At 40.2% G+C, this 7500-nt stretch overlaps 1 protein-coding gene across 19 annotated transcripts in view; it reads right to left on the bottom strand.

Annotated features, from left to right (window-relative positions):
• The window catches only part of LOC143020303 (uncharacterized), a 139367-nt gene that overhangs the window by 41176 nt on the left and 90691 nt on the right, over positions 1 to 7500 (bottom strand). The window contains exons 1-2 of one of the 19 annotated variants that reach the window (XM_076176578.1): positions 800 to 1075; positions 337 to 533 (exon numbers count right to left, since the gene is read on the bottom strand). The exons of 12 other annotated variants lie outside the window; for them this stretch is intronic. The gene's annotated coding sequence lies outside the window, so the exon portion shown is untranslated. Of the gene's footprint in view, positions 1 to 336; positions 660 to 799; positions 1076 to 1290; positions 1310 to 7149; positions 7340 to 7500 lie in introns of those variants that run through there. 6 more of the 19 variants (XM_076176586.1, XM_076176587.1, XM_076176583.1 and 3 more) reach the window with 6 other exon arrangements.

The following is a 7500-nucleotide window of genomic DNA, read 5'->3' as shown; positions in this document are numbered from 1 at the left end:
ACAAGCCTATGAATATGAAACTAGGTATACTGGCGAGTAAGAGACGGGACCCTAAGGCTAAGAGTACTGCATTTCCTATATACAATCTGGTAAACATACTGAAGTTAGGTGACCCGATTTGCTGCGTCTAGGTAATTAAAGGTGATAGATAAAACAGATCACTTCAAAGCGCCAGAAGTCTACAGGATCCCTTTCACTATATAGAAATTGCCGAGAAAAAGCATGATCCCACAAGTATAATTCATCTTCTATAAATTATAATCGGGTAAATATAAGTATGCAAACCGACCAAAAATTTACCGAAAATCTCGTTACACCAACATCTTGGCTACTTACCAACAACTACATAAACACGCACCGAACAGATTCCACAAAGGGGCAACTCTTCTGACGTTTAGTACTGGTATTTAAAGGGTTTCGAGTCGTACACTTAACAAAGGTCCGTCTTCTCCACCACTACTTTCCCAAGTCTGTTGCGAGATAACACTGTACTCCGGGAAAAATGACGAACACTGAACAAACACGATTCTGTTCTGCAAATCAACAATTTCACTTCACTTAAAACATTCACAATTACGATGTGCATTCACAGGCACGTCAACATATACATTCATCTCCCTGTTCGATGCACGGTTTTATAACTGGAAATCTTTTAAGTAGGCGGGCAATCCTTAGCGTGCTCTGAACATTATCGACAGAATATTTCATTCACCTGTGAGGAGATTCCCCTATCTTTATCGGTCACACACATATAACCCGGGTCGCAACTATTGCAAAACAACCACAAACTATATCTTACCACGCACACAGCTATTTTTTCAAACACAAGTTCGGTCACAAACTCCAACTGCAGCACGCACTCGACTGCCGATGCTGCACTGTTTGCTCGGTAGAGCGCCACGAGAGAGACTGACACGTTCTCCGTGAGCGAGGGCTGGCTATGCTGGTTCTGACGTAGCCTACGCACGTACGTACACACATGACCATTGCGTCAGGCACCTTCCACAGATGCCGTTCCAACACCGTCGACGATTATTCCAACAATCCTTGTCTCCAGGGCTGTCGTAAGGCGCACAAGTTTTGTGACCTATTTCCAATCCCACGGAAACCCCGATACGTAATTCCTGGTCTGTCGGCACCTTGCAACATATCTCCCCTTTGATTGAAAAACATCATCAAACATCACCATTAACACCAAACTGGCACTTGCTGCCTAGTCACCCGGATGGCCATGCCTACCACTTTAGAAAAAAATCGAAAATATGTGAAATACAGAAAACCAGTTCATACTTTGCATAAATGGACAGAGGCATTCCCATTACCAAACCGGTCTTTTTGACCCATGTCTCTGCCCAACCACGTAAAACATGTGCTTCAAGGAAGAACTAATACAGTATCGGCACTCTCCACTCAATTTCTCTTCTGACGTCACATACACGTCACAATGCACTGTTCTCACTGGATCCATCTGCTCCGAGAGTCAACGTAAACTTCCAACCGAGCTCCGATCGACTCCTCACTAGCCAATGAAAACCTGCGCGGAATATGACGTCATGGCCTTACCAAACGCGAGCAGAACTTGTTTGACGTCACCACGGGCTCATACGTCATCACTGAATCAGTTTCAAGCAATCACCCACGTGTTTATTCCAGTGAATTCTTCCCGCACTTCAGGACTTCCACATTACGAGGCACAATTTTTCATGAGTGACGCAAGCTACCCCCCCCCCACATCGGACACGCGCGCGGTTTTCCCTACAAGTCACACCACATCAAGGTTAAAATTTATCTCTAGCACTGCGGCTAATGCTGATTTGGTAGAACAAACAACCGATAAACCCTGCTGCTATCTGTCGCGACCCGAAGGTCGCGCTGTCCGGGTTGGGAGGCGGGATGAGGGGCTCTCAATGCTTTGGTGACACTCAGGTCTTCGTGGGGCGTCCAGGGTAACCTTGGGCAGACATCACGAGGTCGTACGATCTCCGGACATTCAAGTCCATAATACTTGAAGGTCCACACAAATACAGAATTTATTTTAATTGAAAGGGAGTGAGTGGGGGCAGTGAATCATATTCTACGTATGAGTTACTTGTTCATTTATTCATCCCATGGCACTCATTTGATGGAATGGGGATCGTAACACGTTTTGTAATATCCACAGCATCCTTACTTGCCTACAAATTTATGGCAAACCACACAGCTCAACAGCAGTGAACAGAAACTACGAACGATGCATTACGTGGAAATCATAACCATTAAATTGTGTGGCAGTTTTCACCCTTAAGTAAACCCATTGCCCGACTTACCCTGCAATAGTATTGTAGTAATTACTGACAAAATAAAATAGCTACTATGACCGATATCCATTTTTTTTTTTTTTTGCGGCCGAATTTCGATCGTCAAACAACCTTGCGCACCGAACAATATACATTTTTCTTTTCTTTTAGCATCAAGACATACATACACGTGGAATTAACATCATAATTTATCTGATACATACGTGGCAGACCGGCACCAAACTTCCAACTGGTGGGGAAGATAGCGAGCTACGGACGAGACTTGGCACAAACAGATCGACCCCCGGACACCGTACTTGGCACCAGGATCCCCGATGAACAGCCAAGAAAAATTTACGCCCAACACAAGTAATTGATCTATCTATAAACACCACAAGGATACAAGGGACACTACAATTGCAATTTATGGATTATAGTGCAGATATAAATCCTAGTACTAATTAGGAGGGATTTCTATACACCAAAGTGACGCGTTGTGGTCATACTGAACATTACAATAAATCCAATATAACGGAGTCACTCTCAAGCACATCCAAAGACTGCACCCATCCCATCGGGTACGGTTGGGACTGGAATGTGTCGACGGAGTCTGCCGTAAGCCTACACAATCGTCAACATAGGATCCATACACACACGGTATCTGGATAACTTGACCCCCAGAGTGGCTATACATTAACACAATATTAGCGATAAAAGAATAGAAGATTTACGACACCACCACAAGGTAGAACAAAACAAATAGTAATACTGCAACCGGCACGTCAGTTTTAAAGCACACCAAAACCTTGCAAATCTCATGAGTTTGCATTCTAAAGAGGAACAACCAGAACATACAGCCAGCCTATGGTTACTTCTCTCTCTCACCTCCACATCATACATAATGAAATATGAATGGATTACCTCAATGTGCCTTTCTTAAAAGAGGGTAGTAAATTTTATGCCTTAGACACTTCACATACAACCCTTCACAGTCATAGGAACATAGCATTCCCCATTCATATTCAAATTAGTATTCATGAAACAGAATGAAGCACCACAAGCACGATTTCAATCATCACTCCAATTCCCTTAAAGTTCATGCATTCAGCTTTGAAGTCCCTTTGCTTCAAGGGTGAGCACGAGAGGAATCCCTGGTTGAGCATTTGGAATGGAAGAGAGGGTCACATAGGGATAAAAGGTAGTGAAAAGGGAGAATGGATAGATCAAGTTTCGACCTACACAGCCAGTTCTGGCAACATCCCCATTATATTCGGCAAACTAAAGTCGAGAAAACTCCACCTTCACTGAGCAAGTTATCATTGCATACAATGTATATTCCTCACCATTATTACCACATTCAGAGCAGAAGTTAAGACTGGAGTGTGTTAGTTGTGATTTACAAACATGTTACTATTTTTTTTTTATTGGTTACTCTATCCCTTTTAGGCTATGGAGGCTTCTAGACCACCAGAACAAACCAGTATATTCACTGACCGGTGCTAAAAACAATGGTGAATGGAATACCCCAGCCAGCACCACTGGTGGTAGGGATTAAGGGACGAGGGGAAGGAGTAAATATAAAAACTAGTCACATATGGAAGATGAAGCAGCACTACACAGATGGTACTATGTAGAACTGGTTCTTTGACTGTTACCTAAATTGTAGCTGTGACATTACAAGCTAATTTTGATCACTCATCTGTGGAAGGCCACAGGAATGCACATCTAAGGATTAATATATATATATATATATATATATATATATATATATATATATATATATATATATATATATATATATATATATATATATTGAGGCATTGTGACAGGTTGGTGAAGGTGGGTGAGGAAGACATATTTTAGAGTCCAAGTTTATTTCTGACTAGTTTCGCACAAATAGGCTTCTTCAGAGAAATAATGTAATAAGGAGAAAATAATGCGAACATATATATGGGGCACTGAGGCGCTTTGGAGAGCTCGCCCAGGATCGCCTCTGCATGTTGGGGATTTTGTCCTGTTGTCCGTTATTGAGGGGTCTTTGTTCCGGTGGCGTAATGTCCTAGTTGTCCTGTTGTCCGTTACTGGGGGGGTCTTCGTTCCGGTGGCATAATGTCCTAGTTGTCCTCAATAACGGACAACAGGACAAAATCCCCAATATGCAGAGGTGATCCTGGGTGAGCTCTCCAAAGCTCCTCAGTGCCCCATATATATGTTCGCATTATTTTCTCCTTATTACATTATTTCTCTGAAGAAGCCTATTTGTGCGAAACTAGTCAGAACTTTTTATGTCTTCCTCACCCACCTTCACCAATATATATATATATATACACACACACACACACATACAGGTTTAAATATAACCCACAGTTGGAGAAACAAGCAAAAGAAACGGACAATCTCTACATTTCAATCACAACTGTGGTCCTGAAGAGGACCACAGTTGTGGTCGAAATATACAGATAGTCTTTCTTTTGCTTTGTTTCTCTGACTGGGTTATGAACATTTTACGAATATGCTAAAATTTTGGTTTTGTGAATATATATATATATATATATATATATATATATATATATATTATATATAATATATATATACACATATATACACACACAAAGAATCAGGGATTATGAACCTAGGTATGAACAAGAATAAAAACAATGAAGCATAAAAAAAACACTTAAAATCATAAGTGGAGACAAGTTATTTAAAAATAAATAATTTGTGCCAACAATTGAAAACACATCACCAAGAACAAGAAATTCACAGGAAAATTCCCTAATTTCACAGCTAACCAAAGAAACAGGTGCATAGACTAAATTCCTTATCTGCCTTTGTATATTGGTCATCTGAACATGTGTGGGATACATGAAAAAAGGGTGCAAACAAGGCCTGCAAAACTAAGTACCCCTTAAGGAGATCATCGACATCAACAATTTATCTAAGCAAATAATTCTCATCTCCATTTTGCCTATTCACTGTACTCCAAACATGTGTAATTCCTGCTTGAAAACACCATCAATGCAAACACAACTACAACACTCATACTGATATCTCCCATTTTAAAGTTATGCTGGGGGAGGGGGTTTACCAATAAACTGAGGCACTGCTTTTAGTATAGTGTACCCAAAGCGAGCAGACCCTTTTCATTATGGGCCAACAAGCCCTGAAGAGGAAGGAAGGAAGGAAGGCAGAAAAAAATAAAAGGAAGAACCGAGGAGTAAGAATTCCTCAAACACTGATATAATATGAATTGCTTGCACCTGACCTCTCTCAGACATTTCCCTTTTGAAGAGCCACTCATCAAATTTTAGTAATTTTGACAATCACTTTTAATATAAACAAAATACCACCCACTTTGGGCTTTCCGTGTCCAAGTGAATATCCTATGAAACTGCTGAACTATCCCCAACAGGTAACGACAGAAAAACTGAATTGTGTGCATATTGGCTACAACAAAACTAATGGAACTACCAACACTTACAGCCACATTTCCCACCATTCAGATCACCAGCAGGTGAAAAGTTACTTTGCAATACAGGTTAGGAAATACTAGTCCTCAACATAAGAGAAACAGACCTAAAATAATTTCCAGAGTACACAATATAAATGAAAATGAGAATATAGTACAACATATTTAATGATAATTATACATGACTATGAAGACTGCTGTGATATGTTACAGTTAGAATACACACAAGGAGCTAAGTTAAAGGAAAACAAAAAATGGGTGTATGCCTCAGCTGGCTACCTCCCTTTATAGGGGGAGGACCGTTGGCAAATATCTAATATACAAATACCAAAACACGGTGAATTATGACATGCAAATATTGATACTTTAAATACATGTACACTACATAAAATAAAGTTTTATACATCTAGCATATCATTCATCATTGGTCTACATAAAAGAAATCCACCCCAATCCCTAAATTTCACTACAGAATAAGATGTGCACCACAAAACATTTGAATTCCTAGCTAACTCTGCCATAAGGCACATATCACAAAGTACTGTACCAAGAAATCAAATATAGTAGACCACTGTGCACTGCTATACAAAAGTGTTATATATTAAATGTGATGCCAATCTTAATGTGTTTGGCAGACAACGGTGCTCAAAGAAACCAAATATATCACTGACGGTGCAGGCAACAGACTCAGAATACCGTAACCAATAGACTTGTGATAAAGAGTACATTTTCTGCAAAGGCTCCGAAGATCTAGGATGCCCTAAGCCTTTGCCTCCACTTCACCTCACGCAAATTATATATATATATATATATATATATATATATATATATATATATATATATATATATATATATATATATATCGCCGTAGGTTTCCTCACTGAACTAATATTTAGGTTCGTCCATTGGGCGATCGATGTTGCGACTGATTCATCTACAATATTATCGGACTTTTTTAAAACACTCAAATGGTCACGCTTGGAGCAAATCATTTCACTAACCATCGTGCCACTTCCTGTGAGTAGACCTACGAACAAGTCACAAACAGGTCAATTGAAGAACAGTGAAATATCCAAACGAGCCTTTGTGGTAAGCAAAGAATGGAACATAACCATTACTCGCCTTATATTAAGTTCACAAATTTACCACATGCTATCGACGTCACTTCTTACTTGAAACGCATGCTATGTTAGAATACGTCATCCAAATTGCCGTATTTCACCAAATCTGGGGAGGTGGCTCAGGAACCACACCAAATGCCGAGGGACGGTCCAGCCAGCCCTAAACCCGTAGCCCCAAAGCTCCCCACTTTCACCAATTTTCAAAACTAATTGAACGTTGTAATATTTTTTTTCCGTATTGCACTAACGACATAATGACCAAATCTAATATTAAAACAACTACCTGGATTTCAATGGTAAACCGCAGTAATATAAATCGTTTTAAAGGGCAATATACACACCAGTAGGCCCTCACTTGACCACATTCACACACAGACTGAAGGCTAGCTGGCTACACCTGCTATTTTGAGAGCTAGACACTACTGCGCATGCGCGAGCGGGTTGACTCAGAATCACGAATATTTACTGCACAATTTCTTAGATTTTAAGCTTTTCTTGGCCCAGTTTTGTTAACCACTAATTTCCTATGTACAGTATGTCCTCGCAACCCTCTTCAAACCTCAAACAATTGATGAAAATATCCTTATCCCAAGCAATGATGAGATTCTCCGTGGTCACGCCCGAGAACTCCACA

This window comes from Oratosquilla oratoria, chromosome 39 (assembly GCF_046742065.1).
Source record: "Oratosquilla oratoria isolate Oo_2021 chromosome 39, ASM4674206v1, whole genome shotgun sequence".
In the NCBI taxonomy this organism is placed as follows: Eukaryota; Metazoa; Arthropoda; class Malacostraca; order Stomatopoda; family Squillidae; genus Oratosquilla; species Oratosquilla oratoria.
Note: the sequence above shows the minus strand (reverse complement) of the source record. Positions and strands in the feature narration are given on the sequence as shown.